This window comes from Protopterus annectens, chromosome 2.part1, assembly GCF_019279795.1.
Source record: "Protopterus annectens isolate FY-2018-M chromosome 2.part1, PAN1.0, whole genome shotgun sequence".
Lineage (NCBI taxonomy): Eukaryota > Metazoa > Chordata > Ceratodontiformes > Protopteridae > Protopterus > Protopterus annectens.
The window spans coordinates 1137363485-1137386895 of NC_056729.1; positions in this window are offsets into that span (position 1 = coordinate 1137363485).

Below are 23411 nucleotides of genomic sequence, written 5' to 3' on the forward strand. Positions count from 1 at the left end.
GGCCATGTATAAATCACGCATACATAGTAATATGCAATCATGTAACATCAACATGCAAATGTAAGCAAGCTCCTTGGACTACATGAAAAGAGACATAGAGGAGCTCTCTGATTATGTAGCCCAAGCAGGTATGACCCTGACCTTGAGCAGTATCCTACCTTCACCAAGAATGATGCCACAATACAGAGATAAGATGATCAGCTTTAACAATTGGCTTAAACTCTGGTGTCATTCAAAGGGGATCCAATGTCTGTCTGCCTGGGATGACATGCTGGACAAGCCACGCTGCTTCGCAAGGGACAGCTTGCACTTGTCACCCCTGGGATTCCGGATTTTGGCAAAGACTCTTGCCACCCCCATAGTGCCTTTTTTAGGCAAGGCTCAAATTCTAAACCTACCACCCTAGAACACAACAAAGAAAAAAAACTAAGGGTAATGCTGCTCAATGCCAGAAGTCTCAACCTCAAGATGCATGCACTCGAGGCCCTTCTCAGTATGGAGAACATCGATGTCTGTGCTGTGACAGAAACCTGGTTCAAGGCTCCTGAGAGCACCCCAGCACTATCAGGTTATACCTCATATCATGCGTTCCGGCCCCAAAACCCGGACAATACCAAGAAAGGAGGAGGGGTATCCATATTCATCAAGGACACCCATACCTCTAGACTGGTGGCAACGCACGATGCATCGGAAACCATCCAGGTGCAATTAACCATAGGCAAGACTGCTCTGCAATTTGTAGCATGTTACAGGCCACCCTCGCAAACTCAGGAACCTCATATGGCCTTCCTGAAAACACTGGAGGGGATAAATGTATCTCCAAACACCATCATACTAGGTGACTTCAGCTACCCTAATATAGACTGGGAACACTACTCAAGCCCAAACACTCTAGCCCAAAAGTTCCTGGAATTCATAAACTCAAATGCCATGGAACAACTAGTCACCATCCCCACAAGAGGAGAAAACATACTTGATCTCATCATCACGAACATGGGAGCACAATGTTCAACACCAGAAGTATACCCCTCACTGGTGAGATCAGATCACAAACTAATCTCGCTGGAGGTCCTCATCCGCCCCCACCGAAATAAAAGACCACAGTAAAGAACTTCTCGAAAGCCGACTTCACACTTCTAAAGACTAGTGTGGTCTCCTTTAAGGCCCCTGAACTGGCGGTAAACATTACTCAAACCGCTGAATCACTTACAAATGCCTTCTACCAGCACCTGCAGGGCTGCATGGATCAGGCAATCCCAAGCAAAACAAAGACTCTTTGTACCAAAGGCAAGCATCCAGTCTGGTGGACCCCAGCCATAAACAAACTCTACAACAAAAGGAGGAAGCTACTACAAGATAGAGCAAAATCCTTAAAAGGTAAGACACCGCTGATCACTATAAGTAAAAAGCTAAGAGCTCTCATAAAATCATCCAAAGCTAACTTTGAGAAAAAAATAGCTAAGGACTCTAAAGACAACCATAAGGCATTCTTCAGCTATGTCAGAAACCTAGGAGGAAACTCCCAGATATGCTCAGAATTAGTTCAAAATGATGCGAAGATTACTGATCCTACAGACATTGCCAACATACTGGCTGACAGGTTCAGTGCAAACTTCTCCCCCCCCCCTAAAGGAGAGATATCTATACCAAATGATTGTAGCCCCCCAAACATCTCTAACGCCCAGGTGAGAACTGCTCTCTCCAAGGCAAAGAACACAGCATCCATGGGACCTGATGGTGTCCCCGGCTGTGTGCTCCATGAACTTAACGAGGAATTAAACCCACAGTTAGGACAGCTGTTTAATCTTAGTCTCACCTCCGGATACATACCCAGGGAGTGGCGCAGAGTGACTGTGGTCCCACTCCACAAAGGCGGTGCCTCCACCGACCCTGGAAATTACCGTCCCATTAGCTTGACAAGCCTTATCTGCAAAGCCATGGAGAGGATCATAATGGATCTCATAAATAAAGACATAGGGAATTTGCAGACTTTGGATCCAACCCAGTTTGGCTTTGTCAAAGGCAGATCATGCCTCTTAAACTTGGTTGACTTTTTCAAAACAGTCACCAAGGCCATTGACGAAGGAAAGGCAGTCCATACAGCCTACCTAGACCTGGCAAAGGCTTTCGATACAATACCCCACTCGGGCATCATTGATAAACTCATCAACTTAAATGTAAACCCATACATTACAAGATGGGTTGCAAACTGGCTGAGTGACAGAACCCACAGGGTCAGAGTTGCTGGCGCCATGTCAGACTCAAAGCCTGTCACAAGTGGTGTACCACAGGGCTCAGTCCTGGGCCCACTCTTGTTTGGCATCTACTTTTCTGAAGTACAAGCAAACATAGGAGGGTTATGGCTGACAAAGTTTGCAGATGACTGCAAACTGGGTGCCGTAGTTGAAAACACATCCGACACAGATTTAGTTCAAAAGGGTCTCACAGAAATGGATAACTGGTGCCAGAGCCATGGCCTAAAGTTAAATGCCAAGAAATGCATAGTCATACCCTTCGGGAAAAATAAGGTCACCCCTAGCTACCATATAGGAGGCAATCCCCTGATCACAGAAGAAGTTATCAGGGACCTGGGAACCCAGGTGGACAGTAGCCTTTCATTCGACACCCATATTGCTAAAGTAGTTAGGAAGACCTTCTACATTGCCCACCTTATCATGAAGGGATTTACATCTAGATCAAGGGAAGTCATAGTCTCCCTATACTCATCACTCATCAGACCAATGATCGAGTACAATGCCCCATTCGGAATGTATCTGACCCGACACTTGCAGCAGCTGGAGAGGCCACAAAGTTCCTCACCAAAAGGATAAAGGGTCTCAAAAATCTGTCTTATGCTGCCCGACTGAAAGAACTCCAGTTATATTCAGTTGCTTACCGCTTGCTCAGAGGTGACCTATGCCTGACATACAAGGCCATGTCAAACCCAGATTTGATGAACATGCTTCATCTCAAAAAATCTAGATCCCTCAGAGCCACAAGGGCGGGAGACTTAAACCTCGACACGGTTATTAATAGGACGTGCTGGAGGGATAGATTCATCACCCAAAGACTCCCTATGCTGTGGAACAAAATCCCGGTCTATGTGAGGCAGAGCACCTCGCTGGCCTTGTTCAAGAAGAATCTTGACCAATGGATGGGGGATCGCAGATACACCCCAGGGGTTACCTCAGTGTCACTGCTAGACAGAGGCACAGCAAAAAAAAGGGCATAGTTTCTCCAAACTAAAGGGGTGGCGTAAGCCACAAAACTATGGGCTAGGCTTATAAATGCCCTCAGGCAGATAGCCTAGTATGAACCTATGAACCTATGAACCTAAGAATTTCTTTCACATACACATATGCTATCTTGCAAATGTTGATGAAACAATCACAGATGTATGTCAAGCGCCATGCTCATTACTAAGCAGAGGATATTCCTGTGAGTATCATTACAGCACATCAGTAGTAAGTCAATGAATGCCCACGTCAAAAGTACCATTAAGTGTCACTGTGTCTCTGACATTGTGCACAGACACATACAATCAGTTAAAGAGTAAAACGATTTGCAGAAGATGTGAACTTATGGAAATAAGTAATAAACATAGAAATGTACAATACAGCAAAAGGGGTATAATGCACTGCTACAGAATAAAGTATCTGCAACAATATGCATACATTAATGCTACATTTGAATTTGATGCAGTCAGAAAAGCAGGACTGCCCATAGCTATTACATACCTGTATGTGACCCCACAGGGCATCAGCACTACCAATACGTGGTATATAACACCACATCATGCCAGTGGGATATCATGACAACTGTAATGCAAAACACATGGGATATGACATGTCCTTCTTTTGCACATTCATGATACGATAATACACAGTTCCAAACCATTCCACGGTGGTAGGGCTGGACTATGGACACCATCTGTTGTCTATCACTTGCCCTCAGTAAAACACATGTTTACAGGCTAAGGTTAACTGACACAATGCATGGATAACTGATTGTGGGCAGAAAGTGTAATGTGTTATTGTGTATCATGTAGTCATTGAAACATAATTGAATATCACATGATGATAACACATAAGCATGTCAGCTACATGGTATGCATGCACAAGAGTGTATATACAGCCCAATCTATTATACAGCATCAGCATTTAGCAGCATAACACAATCGGAGTACAGACAATACTTACAGACCGGAGGGACGAGGCTGATGGGGGTGATCCTCATGAAGTATCTCCTGGGCTATCTCCCTGAATGAGTCATGCATAGCCTCTGCCATATCCTGGAAGAATGTCCCCATCATGTCCCTCATCTGTATTTGGAACACATCAGACATGACTTCCTGGATTTCCTCCTGATAATCATCTCTGTTCTAGTCCTGGCATTTTCTTCTCCCTGGTGCAGCAGGCATGATGGCGTGGGTAGATGGGGGGGGGGGGGGTTCAGCTTCCTCATCATCTTTATTGTCATTACCATCATCATCTGGGGTCTCTGGAAGTGGCCTGGCATGTGCCCATCGTTGTCTGGTAGGTGAACACACGAGTCCCATGCTCCGTTAAAATTAATTGCAAAACATGATATATATTTTTATTTATTTCACATTTGTTGACCAGGAATGTCTGAGTTAGCTAGAGACTTTTTCAGTGGAGGTCCAGGGAGAAAAGCTCCACAAAAGTACATACAAAGTTTACAAAAATAGCAATGTGTGAGAACATTAGAGAGATTCTAAAGTGTGGTACTTAACATTGGTTACAAATATTTTGCAGTCTGTTGAGAATATGCAGAGCCTAGTAGTTGCAATTGTCTAACTATTTACAAGATACAATCATAATATACAATAAAAGAAATGATGGTAAGGTTTGAACATAGTCAGGGGGGGGTGCGTAAAAAGTCCAAATATTATTTGGAAGAAGTAGTTGAGAGAGAAGAAGTAAGGAGAGGATGTTGAGAGAGTGATAGGAACAGGAAGGGAAAGTGAGAGGAAAATGAAAAGCAAATGCCTATAATGCAGAACATTCCCAAGCAAATCATAGCAGAGCTTAATATGCAAATCATGTACATATCTGCAATATAATATACTTAATCAACATACCATCCACTGCTTATTTATGCAAATACTACATCTTCAGTCTCATATTTGTTACATACATAAAACATCTTATTTAAAACACAGCTCATTTTTAAATGCTATAAACATTAGCAAGTAGTGCAATCATATAATCAACAGAATTGTTGCTAGTGAAGGATTTATAATGCACATAACACATTCCCTATGTCACTTTATCTATATTCATGGGCATGGCCAATAACCGGATATGTCAGGGAGAATGCATCCATCACCAATGTGAGCAGTACAACCAAGGCTGTGCAATGGCCTGCATAGTACAGCTTACCACTAGAAATCAGACATCACCTGAACATTTGAATACTGGCCAGCATGAAGCCTGATAAGCATACACAATTCAAGCACATGCAACATATCCTGACATTTCAATGGAAGCATGCCCGACGCTGCCTCATGCCACATTAACTTAACTAAACTTTGACAAAAAAAGCTTGCAAATGTCAACATAACATTATGATTGTGACATGCATTGTTTAATAATGCTGTCTGCCTAGGTAAACTGCTCGTCTCAGAATATGTCATCATTCTCTTTTTTTTCCTTGCATGTGGTCCCTGAACTGTTCCATCAGTGTGTGAATGTAAATGTGAGGTCCAGCTGAAATTTTCCCCCCAATCACCACTTGATATCCAAAGAAAATACTGTTTACCACACTCCACACAACCATCATTAGTGAACAGCTGTGCAGTGCACTTTCCAACCCAAAATATACTGCATCAGTTGACCCCAATAACATCCAGGTACGCTTACTACATAGCATGAAATATGACATCTCTTGTCCACTTGAATCACTTTTCAGCTGCAGTCTACAAATAATGAAAGATGGCTACAGTAATTCTCCTGAAGAAGGGATTTCAAAACACTAATCATGGAAAATACAGCCCCATAAGTCTGACATGACTCATATGTAATCACATGTAAAGATTCATTGTGGACATGATAAATGAGGATATAGATAACAAACAAATGTTGGCCTTTGTTAAAGGAAGGTAATGCCTATTAAATGTGGTGGACTTCATTACGAGTGGCAAAAAAGCAATGGATGGAGCCAAGACTGTGCAAATAACTTACCTTGTCCTGGCCAAGTATTTTGATACCTTACCTAAATCAGGCATTATAGGCAAACTGAGTAAATTAAGAATAAATCCTTTTATCACTTGCTTGATGGGCAAATGACTCACTGACAGAACCTAAAGGTCAATAGAGATGAGGCCACATCCACCAAGAGATCACTCACTAGTAGACTACCACATGGCTCATTACTGGGGCCACTGCTTTTTGGCATCTATTTCTCTAAAGTGGAAGCAAATGGTGTAGGTTTATAGCTGGCTAACTCTGTAGATGATTGCAAGCTGGAGGTTATCATTGACTCCCATGCATACACAAGCATTCTTCAAGAAGGCCTATCTATGACTAACAAATGGTGGCAAAGTGCTCTTAAAATCAATTGTAAGAATTGCATAATTGTACCCTTTGGAAAGTCAACCATCATGAATACCTAACATGTTGGTAATATAACCACAACAGTCAAGCCAGTGGACATGAATCTGTGTACACTTGTAGACAGTAGCCTTATCTTTGACCACCATGTGACCACATTGGCGAGAAAATCCTTTTGTATTGCACAATATAAGTAAGGGCACAGCAACTAGCTCCAAAGAGGTCATTATCACACTATAGTCTGTGCTTATCACAATAATTATAGAGTACACTGCTCCCTTCAGTATGTACCTGGCCTGGCATATGCTGAAAGTACAACTACATCAAAGTTTCAATAAATAAGGAATACAAGGTGTAACAAACATATCTTATGCAGAGGGCCTTAAACACATTTCACTTTACTCAGTCTAATATACATTTCTAAGGGGTGATATTATGATTGGGTTACAAGGCATGCATATTCATTAGTCAAACAGTGCCAGAAATACAAGGTCTTAGGACCACAGTTTGGTATGTGATTTAAGCAGAGCATGCTGTAGAGACAGATATGTGTACCACAAACTGCACCTCCTATGAACAGGCTTAAAATCCATGTGTAGCTGATTTTGTATATTCCACAATTTAAGCACAGTACAGAGCAGTGTACAGTGATTAGTAAACTTACACAGGGACTTACACACTTGTCCATTATAGACAGAGGTACTGTATAAATGCCTGCCCCTCAATGTCTGATTTGTAAACAGGATATCATTATTCTTTTGTGAAAACTTGTATAGGCTCTGAAACACCCAGCTAGGTCATTACCATAATAAAAATCTATGAATGCAGAAATCTAGGTGGTGGGAGGATGGAAGAATGGTTAAGGTGTTTACCTTGCAGACACAAGGTGCATGGTTTGATTCTCACATCGGGTAATTGTCTTCAAATGGCCCACAATGGCAGTTAACCTAGTACTAATCTATGAACCTATAGATTGCACTGCCTACATGCAGTGATTCGTATGAACAGCCATTAAGTGTCATTGTTAAAAATGAGACAAAGTGAGATGACAATATTGTGGAAACTAGGCAAGCCATATGACAAACATATGAGCCAAGCAACATAATAATTGGCTGAACACACATCACTATAATGAATAAAACAGTGTCAAATATGTTATATGTTCAATCACCACAGCCTGTGAATTATGAGAATCTAATATACATTGTAATAGCAGTATTGCATGTGTACAACTGAATGCATACCCTCCCTACAATTAATACCAATCAGTAGCCTGCAAAATGCAAACATCCTGATGATGCAGGGGTCCAGGAAAGTAAATAATGTGGGAAGAAATAGCCAGGGAATTGTTATGGCTAGGCTTATATAGGCCCTAGGGCTGATAGCCTAGTACCAACCTATGAACCTATGAACCTATGCTTGCTGATTATGGAAAATTGCAAGAAATGTATATCTGCACAGGTGTCAGCAACCCTAGGATACAACCATGTTGTAAAAAAATACACCCAAACTGCTGTAGGCAGATGCAACACCAGTGCTGAATGGAAGAGCTCGTTAAATATGAAATGTTCCGAAGAAACATCTATCTGCATAAATGTCAGGAAATATAGGATATAACTGTGTTAAGCAGATGGAATACCAATGTTGAAGTGAAGGTCATGCCACACAGCCTGCAAATGACAGTGCAAATACTGTACAGCAGTTACTAATCAGTTTGTGAATAGATAGGCTATGCATAACAGATCAGATACAACAGAACACAACCACACATACAAGTGCACTAAACCATGCATAATAATAAGCAGTTAAAGCACTAAGGCATGTATATTTATCATCAACCTCAAAATACGTGAGATAGATCCGCAAACCCAGCTGCCATTTAGGTTGTGGAGTACATTTAAAAAAATGTTGTTGAAAACAGTCTCAATGCTACATGATATTTCAACAATTTTGGATTTAAATCACAGTTTTACCCACAGATATAGTATGATTATTTTCATTTACCTGACTAATACATGATGGATATTCATGCATTCCAAGCAATATACATGGTAATGTGAAAAATACAGGCCTGTATCAAGAATCAGATACATTTCATGTAACAAAACAGAGAAAGTAATCAACATACTTCTCTCCCAAGACTACTCCTCAGGCCTGTGCATTCACTTGATGCATAGAGCACAATTCCTTCTCCTGTCATCATCCCCTGAAAAAAGAAAAGAACAACTATGAATTATGTCATCCTGTCATCATCGGCTGAAAAAAGAAAAGAGCAACTATGAATTATGTATTCATCAAATAACAATGATATGCATTTCTTAAAATAGTTTCTAGTCAATTTTCTGTTGAAGAACATATAATCACCATAAATCATAATCACCATAAAGCAGTAAGATGGCCCTCAGCTCTCTCCCCCCTCCTTTTCCAGTAAAGATGGGTGGCCCACAAGGATCCATCCTTGGCCCACTACTCTTTAACATCTTCATTAATCTTCTGTGTACCTCCTGCCCCCAGTCATCCCTCATACAATATGCAGATGACTCTACAGTCATCATCATCTCTAATACTCCCTCAGATATTACCTCTGTTACCCAAGAATCCTTAAACTTTGTTGAAACCTGGCTTTTTCAATATCAGCTTATTCTTAACCTCAAAAAACAAAACTCCTACTTTTTCTTCCTAAAAACTTCACCCACCTCAAAACCAATTTTTCTGTACTATCCCTTGATAACACCTCTATCACAGTTGAAAATAACACAAAACCTTGAGGAGTCATAATTGATGACCAACATAAATTTGACTTGCATATAAATAACTGTATAAAAAAATACACATCAAAAACTTGGGCATCGTTATTGAAACAAAAGGTTCCTCACTAAAAAGCTAAAATAACTCTCTGTCATGCCTACCTCCTACCTAGCCTATTCTACAGTGCTCACATTTTTAAAAATCTGAACTCCACACTACTAGCCAAATTAGAGGCAACTTACAACAAGGTAGCTAGATTTGTGGCACAACATACCTACAAATCTCACCATTGTCTTTGCCTAAAACACCTAAACTGGCTTGAGCTTCCCCACCAGGTACTTCTCTCCCAACACCTCATAGTGCACTTAATCCTTTACCAGAAATCTTACTGTCCAGGCATATCTCCTCTCATCTCATATTACAACCCTACCAAGACACTACGCAGTTCTGACCAAGACCTGCTACAAATACACAAGCCCAAGACCAAAATATGTTGTAACCTCTATAGCTACTATCCTTCTATATCTTGGAACAAACTCCCACTAAAAATCAGGTCACTTAACTCATTACAGCCAAGTGCACCTCCAGGCGTTTCTGCAGTTACCTCCTACTGCACCTCTAGGTGTCAAATATTACCTGTTCATATTAGCATTAATAATTCCAAAACCCATGCGACATGTAAGATATCAAAATATTTTATCTTGAAGCATACATGATGGCAAACACAATTGTATTGATATTTGCGCCCTGTCAATGAGTATTTATTAGAACTGTAAGGTGCTAACTTAATTTTTTAAAGACTGAAGCCGCATTCTCTGAGACACTCAAAAGAGCTGTACTGGAGAGAATGAGTTAAAAATATTAATCAATTCAAAGCTGCAGCAAGAAAATATCTAAAATCTCAGTGGTCCTGCCTCTGTACGCAACCTCCCTAAAACCTAGACAGTCCACCTATTGCCCCATATATACCTCTACTGTCATATATTTTATATTATAAATATCTCTAACCTGGATATTTACTGTTATTGTATAACACCATAACAGTGGAAAACTGAAATTGTTATATCTGATTGTTTGGTAAACGTTAGGTTGACTATCTTTTGTAGTGAAATACTGTATGTAAATTGTATTTTCTTATTGTTTTTCTGTGCTAACTATTCTCTGATAAACCTGTTTTATCTAGTCATTTGTTTTTTCCATTTAAACTTAATGTAATATTGTGGGGCTTTTCTCCCCGGGCCTACACTGAAAAAGGGCTACTCAGCTCTATCAGATAATCCCAGTCAGTAAATGTAAAATAAATAAATAAATACAAAAATAAACTCTTTTCTGCAGGTTTTCACATCTTTCAACATGGATCAGAAGACATGAGATTCAAACCTGCATCTACAATGTACATCCAAACTCTAACCTTCTCAACTGCTTGCCTAGCTAATCCATCTTGAGTGAAAATGTGCATTGTGAATGCAGTGAAAAGACTTGCACCAGAATTTAGTAAACTCCATGTAGGCACTGTGTAGAGTCTACATGGAATGTATCAATGTACACAACCACACTTTTCCCTCGACAGTGCTCCATGTATATTAATGATGGTGCACTACCAAGGGAGAGCATAGGAACAGGGTTATTGAATCGGTGTGGTGCGAAGTGTAGAGGCTACCCGTGCTTGAGAATGGCTCTTACTGCTTCCTGGTGCTGTTAAAACACTGTGAATTGGGTCAAATGTGTAATATTTTATTCAATTTCTTCATTTTTTCTGTTTATCACGTTTGTGCAGTGAGGTGCGGAGTACAGCAATGGCAAGCTGTGCTCACATATAGACAGCTGACACCTGCCAGACATCTAAAAATAGAAACCGGATGTCATTAATTATCATAAATAAGTATTTTTGTTATTTAAAATATTTTTGTATATTTTCTGTTTTATTTTTTTTATTGCAGTTTACATGGCGCAAAACGCAGCTAAACCAAGTGGCACTTGGGGTTGGGAGGGTGGCCTAATGATTAAGGTGTTTGCCTTAGAAACACAAGATGCAGGGTTTGAGTCTCACAAGGGATAATTGGCTAGGCTTGAAATGGCTCACAAGGGCAGTTAGCCTAGTACTACCCTATGAACCTATGAACCAACAGTTTCTAGATGTCTAAAAATAGAAACCAGATGTAATTAATTAATTATTTTTACCTGGGTCTGTTTGTGTGTTTTCATTTAGCAATGCTAACAGGTAACCCAGTAGTATATGTGAATGTACACTAGTTGTCATAATATCCAAGTAGCTAAATGGGTTGAGATGCAGCCTAATGTTTTGTAGATCCTGAGTCTGTAGCAGTGATAAGATGTCTATAATTTAATTTATTTTATATGTTTAATTTTAAAAACAGATTTGTGAAGTATGGCACTCCTGCACTGGGCTGAACAATGCTTAAACATTCTAATGGCTACTTTTGTTTGTGCAGTGCTAAGCTGAGATAAACTACCGATTGTGCAAGTTTTCGTATTGCTTAGCTGCATTTAGCTGGTGTGCGCAATGCTAAGCAACACACCACTTTTATGACTGTTGCTCAGTGACAGGTAAGGGTGGGAAAACAGCCTATATTAGGTGCAATAGGTGGGAATTCTGCAACAGTCTTTGGAGTCTGATCAACTTGTGATATGGCAGGCGGTGCTGGTGAATGTGCACACTTTCGAGCACAGAGGCAAGGTGTTCAGGAGTACAGGGTCTTTGTTGGGCTCCTAGTAAAAAGTCATGAACCCAAGCTGCTTCAGGATGGTTTCCAGGCCTCAGAGTGTAAGGCAGAGGTCTGGGACTGGTTGGCCAGGGAACTTACCAGTGTTAGAAAAAAGTGCATGAACTAGGTAAATGTCCTCTGTAAGTAAAACAGTAGTATTTTTCCAAGAGCCAAAGAGTACTGACCATGGCTAGGTGTAAAACAGATTAAATAAAATAACAAAGAGTAAGCACTTTCACAACCTCCCACTTATTTCTTCAGATTCAAATACAATGAAGCCAGTATAAAAGCATGTAAAAAGACTGCCCAGTCTTAAGCAATTAACATATTGGTCAACATAAAGGCATATCTTCAGAGACTACTAAAAAATACTATATTTCACACAAACAGCATATCAACATATAAATATAAACATACATTTGCAAAAACGTAGTAAAAAAGTTAAAATACTTCAGTGAATGTGGGATTGTGTGTGTGTATGCAATACTGGTTTAATGGATAAAGCATCATTAATGCCCGGTCTTTTATTTGTATTAAAATGTACAATCCATCTTAGCTCAGCTAATTCTGTTTTATTTTTAATGTCTCCTTTCCTTGAACTCTGTTTAACTATCTCAAGTACTAGAAATCTGAAAGCATGATGCAAACTGTACTCCTTTAATATGTTTTGCCAGTGCATTACTCTCTTTATTATTCTTAATAACTCTTAAATGTTCCATTATACGCTCCCTTAAGGACATAGTTGTTTTGCCTATATAGAATGCTGAACATTACATACAATTAACTGTAATATATAACATTCCTTGTACAGAAGTCTGCATAAAAAGTGTGTCTCATCACCGTCCCTTCATGTGTATGTATAAACAATGGTTCTGCATGTATGGAACTACAAGCACTACAGTTCCTACAAGGATATGTTCCTTGTCTCTGTGAAGTAACAAGTGATTTACTCACTCCCACCCTATAACAAAGCTGTCTCTTTATAAATAAATTATTTTTAAAAGAAAATAAAGGAATGTCACTAACTATTCCACTTATCTCTTCAGAAGTCTTCTGAATATTGCAGTTCTTCTTGATAATATCACAATAAGTATTTATATTACTTGAAAAGGTCATAGGCACTCTAATGCATCTTTCATTACTCATAGCACAGGTTAGATTCTCATCTACGAGTCGTTCAGAAAAATATGGTCTACTCTTCATCTCTATTTTATTTAAAAGTAGAGAGATACAGTTATCTATCTCTTTTTTTGAGTAACCTCTATCTAGAAAATCATTACTGAGGTCACGAAGTGCTTTCATCAAGGACTGTTCTTCATTATGTAACCTCATAATACGCAATATCTGCCCTTTCAAAAACATTCCTAGGCACATGCCTAGGATGCATGCTACTTTTACGAAGTAGGGAGTTCTTCTTAGTAGGTTTTCTGTATAAACTTGTCCTGTACAACAGGATACAGCATTAAGCCTGTCGTAGACCTGTGATAATGACATGTCATTGATCTCCTGCTGTCTTACACCTACACAGGATATACTATACATCAAGGTTGCATAGTCTGTTGTCATTGTGGCATACTGGTCTTGCTGGACTGTCCCTTTATAGTGGTTGTAATGGCACACTGATAATTGTGTGGCACTATTCTTATAACGTATTATCAGGGGGTTGCTCTTAGGAAACACACCACAGTAGACCAGAGTGTTGGGTATATGATCATACAGCAGTATCTGTCATGGCACACACAGGAATACCTCAATAGTGTTATTATCTCAGTTGTATCCACAAACTTGGTATGTTTGAACATTGTGGAGTATGATATGTATGAGCAAGCAGTGGATAGTGCCAGCCATTTTATCCTTGCTGTATCTCTACATAGTGTACTTCCAAGCATGTGATCCTGTAATGTGTTCCCCTTTTGTTGTCTTTCAGGAACCATGTATCATAGATGCCATGCACCCTTCTCTGTTGCGGAAAGTGAAATTATACTGGAAGGACTAAGGCAACATCATCACATCTACTGTCCAGGGGGAGGCAAAACAGGGAACAGCCAGCTGCACTTTGGGCAGACCTTATCTGTGATGTGAATGGCATGGGCCATCAGGGCAGGACATATGAGCAGGTTCGACAGTATGCAATGGACATTATCAGTGCAGCACAGTGAACGGCAGCAAATGTAGCCAGGAATCATGGCATCACTGGTGGAGGGCCTTCAGCAGAACAACCACTCACAGTCACTGAGAAATTCCTGGTGAACCTAGGTACACATAACATTTCCCAGGCATCCATCACACCATACATCATGGAGGTGGGTGCCACTTTTTCCACAACAGAGGAGCGTTCAGGTAGGTTTACTGTGATCACCATTGTAATACTGAAGCAGTCAGTGTGTCAGTCTGTATATACATTTACGTGGGTGTCAGGTCTTAGTTCTTTGGGGGGGATTTCCCTCAGTTGTACTCTCATACTCAGAATGTGACCAATGCAACAAGTAACATGGTTGGTACTGTAAATGTGAGATATATGGATGTATTACCTTGTTGTGCAACATGCATTGGTACTGACATTACCTCACCCTCAACTTTTTGCATGTTCATCAGGTATTGGCCAAGGACATGGTCATGCTCTTGGTAAGCATGAGACTGTTTTGTTAAGAAACATTTATATTCTATTAAAGTTATTCAAACATAATGTCATGTGTAAACAGGGTAGAATGTTTTTATTTTCCATTCTGGAACAGGTACATAAGGATCTTAGAGGGGGTAATCACAGGAGTGTAGTTGAACAAATAGAAACACTTTGGTAGTGACAGTTAAGAAAAGATAAGCCTCCTGGTTTAAATAATGCATTTACTCTAAAATGCCTTTTAAAAACAAAAGGTTTAAAGGACATTAAATTAGGCAGTGAAACATGTATTTCGATATATTTGTTAAGCTAGGTGCACTGGGTTTTTACCTGATTTTTTTTTTCAAGTTTAGTGTCATATTGTTTAACTGAAAGGTAAATTTTACTGGTCATGTTTTACTTGATTTACTTGAAGTGATTGTTATAAGGGTCTTGCGTTGAATGTGTGTTTTGTTTTGAGGAAGTCTATTTTGGACGGAAGTGGAGAGGAAAAAATTTGACCACTAATCCAGTTGTGGGTCTTTGTTATTATTAGTATTGGTGATTTTTTTGTACACAGTAGTGCAAGTATTCATGTACTGCATTTTTCTTTCTTATCACAGGTGACTGGGGGGGGGGGTTGGTCTCTGTCCCCTACACAACCTGATGTCAGTGTCTCTTTGGACTCTGATGATGATGGTGGCCACAATGAGGCACAGGGGGGGGGGGTGTTGGAGGCTGAATCTGTCCCAGAGGTAGACATCCCTCTTCTGCCTCCATTGTCACCACACACAGTCAGTAATGCCTCACACACACCCATTCCCCAGTGGACACAGATATTGGACAATCAGAGGGTGGGGGCAATGAGCAGAAAGGTGTGGCAAATATGGCTCCAATGAATGTAAGCACTGGCCATAGCTAGAGAGCTGGTGAGATCACAAATGGGTGAATTGACAGGACTGCTTGTAGGAGGCCTGCTGTCCATACACCAGCTGTTGCAGGAGTCATATCACGGATCACTCTGCATATGTTTTGGGCTGTCATGGAGGCACAGGAATGTTCTGAATGGAACACTAGATGTATGCTTAGGGTTATGGATGCAGCACAGTCTGACATCCGTGACATCCTCCACTGCATTGGTGATATCCTGGATCAGTTGACTGACAGAGTGGACAAGAGGTGAGCTGAGACAGTGTCTGTCTTGGACTGCACATTGTCTGTGTTGGAGCATATGGTTGGAGTTGAGCATCAGACTCATGGACGTAGGTCAGCAACCCCATCTGCTGACAGTCCACATGGTCATGCACAATCACTCTCCTGTAGTGGCAGTACATCCAGTGCTACATCAGGGAGTGTACTGTCCACACCATGACAAGGCAGGCCATGGGTTCAGGTTCCTGGGCATTCCTGTGGTGGACACAGTCCCAATAGACAGTTGTCATCATCAGGTACAAGCACCGCTTCATACCTTGGGCATGGAGGTGCCAGTGCAACCCCTGACAGAGCCAGTTCCCGTGTTCAGGGCTGGAGACGGTGAACTGTCAACTCTACCATGTACAGTCCAAAGCTGTCCAATATACACACATGTAGGACTAGCACAGAGCTTGACTGTGTACATGCACACACTCCCACACCAATGTCAAATACAGGTCACCTACAGACACACACGGCACCTTTCCATGGTCCATCTTACCTGCTTCCCTTCCTGACTCACATACATGCTGTCAACTGTTTTGATCAGCCTAGGCTTCCTGCACCCCCACACAATACCCTGTGCAAGTGATGATATCAGTGCCACATCCCTGTCATCCTCACCATCAATGCAGGGAAATGAAACTGTGTGTCGGATGCACAAGGTGACTATATTATTTAACATGTATTGTGTAATGCAGTGTTGTTTTCCCATGCCACTTGTAGTGATTAATGAAAGATACTGTATGTCGGCATTTGTAATGCGTACGCAACATACTTTTGTGTACCTTATGTTGTATGATGTTGTAATGGATGTTTAGTTACATGATGACAGGTGTGTCATGGACCTTTTTGTTTCTGTTTTGGGGTCTGTTGGGATAATCTGTGGATACACAGTGGCAATGAAGCAGCACAGGATGGTATGTCAGCACAGCAGAAATATGTCTTCAGCAAGGTATTGTACAATAAGTGCATGGCTCCATAGGTTCATATGTGTATAACAGGCTAACAAGGACAATGGCGGCATTCAGTGTACTTAGGCATCCCTAATCTGTGAACAGGTTTGCTACACTTGATAATTGTCACCAAGGTTTTAGGAACTCACCTATCTACAAACTGCGGTGATGGAGATGACCCATCTACAAATATCCTGTGTCCAGTACAGACAGTTCAGTTTTCCAACACCAGTTATGATTGTTGTTTTCTGCTTCCCATTGTGTAACTCGCACATGATGTGTGTCACAGCATATGTGTGCTTCACATGCATGTGTGGCCTGGTTCATGTAGGGTGTTGTGCCCGTTACATACCTGTCTGTCCAGCATATACCATGTATACCACAGTGATGTTGTAGGCGTCTAGAACAGGTGAGATGTGGTAATCCTGTCATGGATATGTAGGAGGTACACAGTGGGATCTGACACCTCCCTGTATGGTGCAATACACACCCCCTCCATTTTGGTGTACCATGGAATATGTGTGGCTGCTACAGTTGTACGATATGCCTGTGTAGTGACTTAGCAAGGGTGCCATTGCACATGATAATAGGTGTGATGATTGCCACAGGCAGTATAGCAGTGACAGTCTGGGATTTACATCCCAAACCTGTTGGTATAGGTTGTACAACAGTGAATGCATCCTCACATCTTTCTGACCACTGAAAATCAAAGGCTACATTACTCGCTGTGTCCATAACTCCATGTCTATTGGCTCAACTGTGTGCAGTGTGCAGATACTACAATATTTTTCAAGGGTGGATAATTTCCCATAGGATAATATTGTGCATTTGTTGGTATTTAGTCTGTCAGTGACCCAGAGAACAGCTGACTGTGTGTTAGGCCATCCCGGATAACTGTTGGTTCTGTGTGGGATTCTGTGACAACTCCTACTATGCAAAAACCTGCAAATGTACTCATTCAGAGGTCACTGCCAGTGGCTGTGACTGCAGAGAGGGAATAGGTAGATGGAGTACACCATTAATGGAGGATGGTGAACTCTACTGGTGACTGGCATCATTGCAGCATCGGTCTCTCAATGTTATTTTCCCAGAGTATGACTGTCAGACATTTGCCTATCCACTAGCTGACATAACACTCTTTATATAACATACACAATTTCCAGCAAGGTCTGCTGGCCTAATATTGTAATACACCTTGTCAGACCATGGTTGGTGGAGTAAGCCGTATGTCCGACATCTATTGCATAGTGTAACAGTCAGTGGGCTCTGTCAGTTACAGTCAGTAGACATGATCTAGCCTTGAGCAAAAACAACAGTGTTTGGTCCAGTGTCAGTAGGTGTATGACAGTGTTAGAGCTCATATCCATGCTAACTCCTATCATGGCATTTCAAGTGATATGACTAAGAGATCTGGGGACATGGCTTGGCACTACATGCTAGTTTTCCTCTGTGCAATTAAGTATGTTACAAGAAGAGAGTCATGCAAGGTGTCTGTTCAAAGTACAGGCAAACACATTACAGAAGTGTAATATGTACACACTGTGTTGCTTAGTCATGCTGCAGCTCACTTACACAAAGGATGGTCCAGGTCCTTACCTACAATGCCCTGCTGCAGTGCCGTGACATCCCCACATGGGGAATCAACGTATTGCTTCATGTGTTTACTAATATGGGTGACCAGTACAGTGCTCCACAAATGTGAGTTCCTTCCTGGTGGGATCTGGTCACAGATCATTCTCCTTAGAACTGCCAGCACGTACCCCCCCCCTTGCAGACAATACAGACATATATGTCAAGAAAGCCATTTATTAGCTGCTGTGGAATGGTTGACATAGCGTGACTGCTCCTCCCACTTCAGATGGGACAGACAAGTATGTGGAGCTCCACACCCATGCAGTATGTCAGCAGCATTACAACTGCATGAACTCAGCTGTATGTGACAGGAGGGTCACAGCCTCATCGTGGCTCAGCAAACCTGACTGGTGGCCAACTGCCATTAGAAGGCTGTACTATAACAGATGGACAGTACTGTGTGACAGGATGAGGGTGTCCCCCTAACATGGAGGCACTACATCCTCAGTTAAAAGAAACACATAATGCTGTTGTGATGTTGAGTAGACATTGTAAGTGACAAAAGTAGCCACCCATGCAAAGCAGAACCACAATGCACAGTGTAGTTACATGTATGACCTTAAAGGACTGGCCCAGATTGTCATTGACCTTATACATCCTGATGCCACATAATGGACTGTACACCAATACTGTTTCCTTCAACTACACTACATTGCCCCCCCCCCCACATGTGACACATGACATTACAACTTGTCCCATAACTTCCATATTTACAGAGCAGTCATAACTGGCCTCTCACTGGAAGATACACAATATATGTTGCACACATACATTCCAGGCTGTATCCTACATGTGATCTGACAAGGATTACTAACACCACTGGGACATCCTTGCAATCATACCGACGTTACTGGCTGTACACTAGCTGAATGGACAATGGTAATTGTTATACCCTTGCACAGAGATGGTGCATCACTGACCAACATAAATATACATCTCTTTGTCTCAGTATCCATATCTGTATAGCAGTAGGGGAGATCATCATGGAGCTGATCACATATATGAGTTCTACACACAGCTGACTGTACATGGTTTGGATGTGTGACAGGGGGAGCATGACTGTTACACATGTTGGACATTTCTGAGGAAGTCACCATGGACCTTGGTGATGGTGCATCAGGGCATACAACCCCCTAGACTCAGCCAAGCCATCTGACTATATCCTCCACTCAGGCAACATTTACAAAGCACCCACTTAGACATCCATGATACTATCATTGTAGGAATCATCAAGCGGCCCATTGCTGGCACACATACGCAACATAGAGACAGCCACCTCCAATAGTTGATCTGTCAGCAGCAGTGCTCAACAGGGTGCAGTCCTGGGTCCTCTACTGCTTAGAATCCATTCAACCACAATACACGTGACTACTGACTAACTGACTGTGGCTAACAATGTTGGCTGATGCCTGCAAATTGTGAGCACTCATAGAGTTTCTGTGGTATGTCACTATCCTGAAAAAGGGTATTGTGAGCACAGGCCTGTTGACATTGTAATGGTCATAAACTGCATGTAAATATATATGTAGTATCAGTTCCATCAGTTAGACCTGTTTACCTGGTAAGTAGCACATCAATTGCAACATGTGATGTACATACTAAGGGGTGAACGAACTGGGCACACATACCTGGTCACACAGGTTTCCACCTAATGTGCATCAAATCACCCTGTCTCTACAGTTGTATGGCAGGAATCATATGGCATAGCTGAGGCCAGAATCATCTGTAGGTGACATGCTCATAACCTCTAAGTACTCTTCCCTCAGCATGCCAATATCTGAGTGAAATTGCCATTTGGTGATGTACCTTTCCAAGCAATACTGGCAATTGCACACAACGGTATGGTCCCTCACAAAGTCACTTCTCGTCTTCAGTATGTGTTCAATGGGGATAGTCTGCAATGAGTGTCATTGCCATCTGTGGCATATGGACTACTCAGAGTTGATCTGTGTTTTGCATACGGGGCAATGTGTGACCCTGCTTTATTGCATATGCTGCCTGTCTATAGGAGGCATAGTAGATGGTAACTCACTGTAAGGACAGTGACCTCGTATGTGACACTGGTACAGCATGCTTGTGGGAGAGATTCATCTAGCAGACTTAAACACACCCTTGAAACAGAACCCTGCCTAATGGCACACAGAGTACCTCAGTACACCACATGCCATCTGTATGACTGGCTAGGTGACTGTTATCCTAACATAGGGCATATACCTGTGTCCCTCTTGGACTGAGGCAATATGTGCTGATCCTGTAACTACAGGTAGAAAGATGTCTATGACTGTGAGTGCTGTATGGCCATTATGCCAGTGAAGTTCAAACATCCTATGGTTCCATAACATGATTTAAAATGCTCTAACAGGCTCACATACAACCATGCTACATTGAGGCTAGCACCACTCCAATCACTGCATACAGTACATGCCAAGGCACACACATAGTGTAAGTTGGCTGTATGTAAATGAGAACACTTACCTGTGTAATGGTACACACTACAGATCACAGTATGTGATGCACGCAACACACATCATGTCTGCTTGTACTGTCAGTTCAGGACATATGCTTGATAACATCAGCAGGCCTTGTTTTGGTCAGTCCTTTGGGGGACTACTTCACAAGCTACAAATAAAATACTGCAAAACCCTACCTATTTTTATGTTACCAAAATCATGATCTTTATGCCATCAGGACACATGTGCACTAAGTAGCCTGGGGTGAGATTACAGCCCCTACCTATCTGGTTTTACACACTATAGATCACAGTATGTATTGCACATGCCACCGCTTAAGTCTTGCTGCTACACTGTCAGCTGGTAGTCTTAAGGTGGATGACATTATTAGGCCTTATAGAAGAGGGTAGTTTGGAAGTCAGTAGCAAGTTATAGGGCCAAAAAGTACATGATCATTACAGGTGGATAGCTCATGAGTGTATGGTAGTTGTTTTGCAAAGGTATACACACACACACACACACACACACACACACCAAGTAGCTAGGAGTAAGATTAGAACCCTTACTTACCTATTCTTGCACACTACAGAGCACAGTATTTATCACAAGTGCCACAGCTTAAGTCTTAATACTAGACTGTCAGCTCGTAGTCTAAGGTGGATAACATTGTCAGGCCTTGTAGAAGAGGGCAGTATGGCAGCCAGCAGCAAGTTACATAGCCACAAAATGCATAACTATTGGAGGTGGATAGCCCATGAGGACATGGCAGTTATTTTGCAGATGTATACACACACATGCACACACAGTAGCCTGAAATGAGATTAAGACCCCTATTTCTCTAGTCTTTTTCACTATAGATTACAGTACTTGTTGCATGCACCACAGGTTGATTGTGTTGTATAGGTGATTGCAGACACAGTACCTGTGCATTATGCAAACTAGGCTTGTGTTGAGCAGATCTGAAGGCCTACAGAGTGATATTACTTTGTACTGTTATCTGTATCTAGTATCCTAGCAGTGTGATAACTGTCACTATCCTAACTATTTGTGTACATTTACCATTATGGCCATATGTGGCTGCTTGCAGTTAGACAGGCAAACCTGTAGGGAGAAACAATATGCCCTGTCCATGCATGCATTGATAACATTATATATCATACCACCTGCTCACCTGCATCTCTTTATTTGGTGACATCCAGCAGGCACAGGAGTCTGTGGGTAATTGGATTATGTACTGTTGTGCCCTTAGTTCGGATCCTTTAAGCAACAGTATGAATGTGTGATAGGGCAGATTTACTCACCATTATTAGGGTATGTAGGACAATACAGACTTCTACACATATTTATGTAATTAATAGGGATGTATATATAAAAGTAGCTGTGTCTATATGATATTTATATGTTTTATGTAGATATATGGGGAGAGTCTACGTATCAATGTGATATATATAGCTACATATATATCAGTATATATCTATTCGACACTACATAGTGATAGATATATGATATATGATATATGTGGGACAGAGATAGTGTCAGGCAACTATGTATGTGTATATGTCTGTATGTATAGACAGTATACATAACAGGTCAGTCTGATGATGGGGCAACAGAATTGCGCTTATTTTAACTGTGTTTGGGCATGCCCAGTGTGACTGTTAGTACTTGTAAAGTGACTCCAGGCCACACCTACCTGTACTCCAGTCCAGGATTTTGTGTGTTACATACTACCTCCCAAATGTCCAGAATTCCACAGAATGTCGAGAGTTTTAGCTCATAGTTTTGGACTGTCCTCATAAAATTTGTGTTTTTTCTGGCAAATTGCTTGGATGAACTTAGGACTGAAGTTACTAATTGTGATATGTATTTGAGTGTCTAACTTCAAATCCCTCAGAAAAACATCTGTTGAAACAAACCCTGCTATTTTAGCAACTGTTTAGTTTATGAGAACAGTATTTAACATATGCCCCTATTTGTGGGTCATTCTCCACCCATTTTGTCAGGCTTTGAACAGATTTCTTGCACTAAGAGGTTGAGAGGTATGTTACAGATATTGACAATTAACATCTTTCCCTGTTTCTGCAGTACTGCACGTCACTCAAAATGTCAACAGCATTCCCCAGCTGTCTGCTGTACTTAATATGTGACTCAGAATGTTACACCACACAGAGACTGACAGTCCATGAAAACACCAGCATAATAATACCTCACTTGCAAAAGATGTGCCTGCTTCCAGATTAGAAGCATCAACACCATCACCCAAGCTAACTTCCCTAGTCCATTGAGCCACACAGGCTGCCAGACACAGTGGAGTCATTCATCACACAATCAACAGCATAAATATGTACATTGTTATTCCTGTGTTACATGTGACATACAATGTGTGATTGATTTCTGTGTTACAGCCCTGAGATTGCCTAGTCTGCTGATATACCATTGCTGACTTACTGTTAAAGAAGTTATATGGAAACACTGCTGTATTGGGGTTGGGGGAACAACAACACATGATCTGCTGGGATAGGTAGTAGTCCAAACTA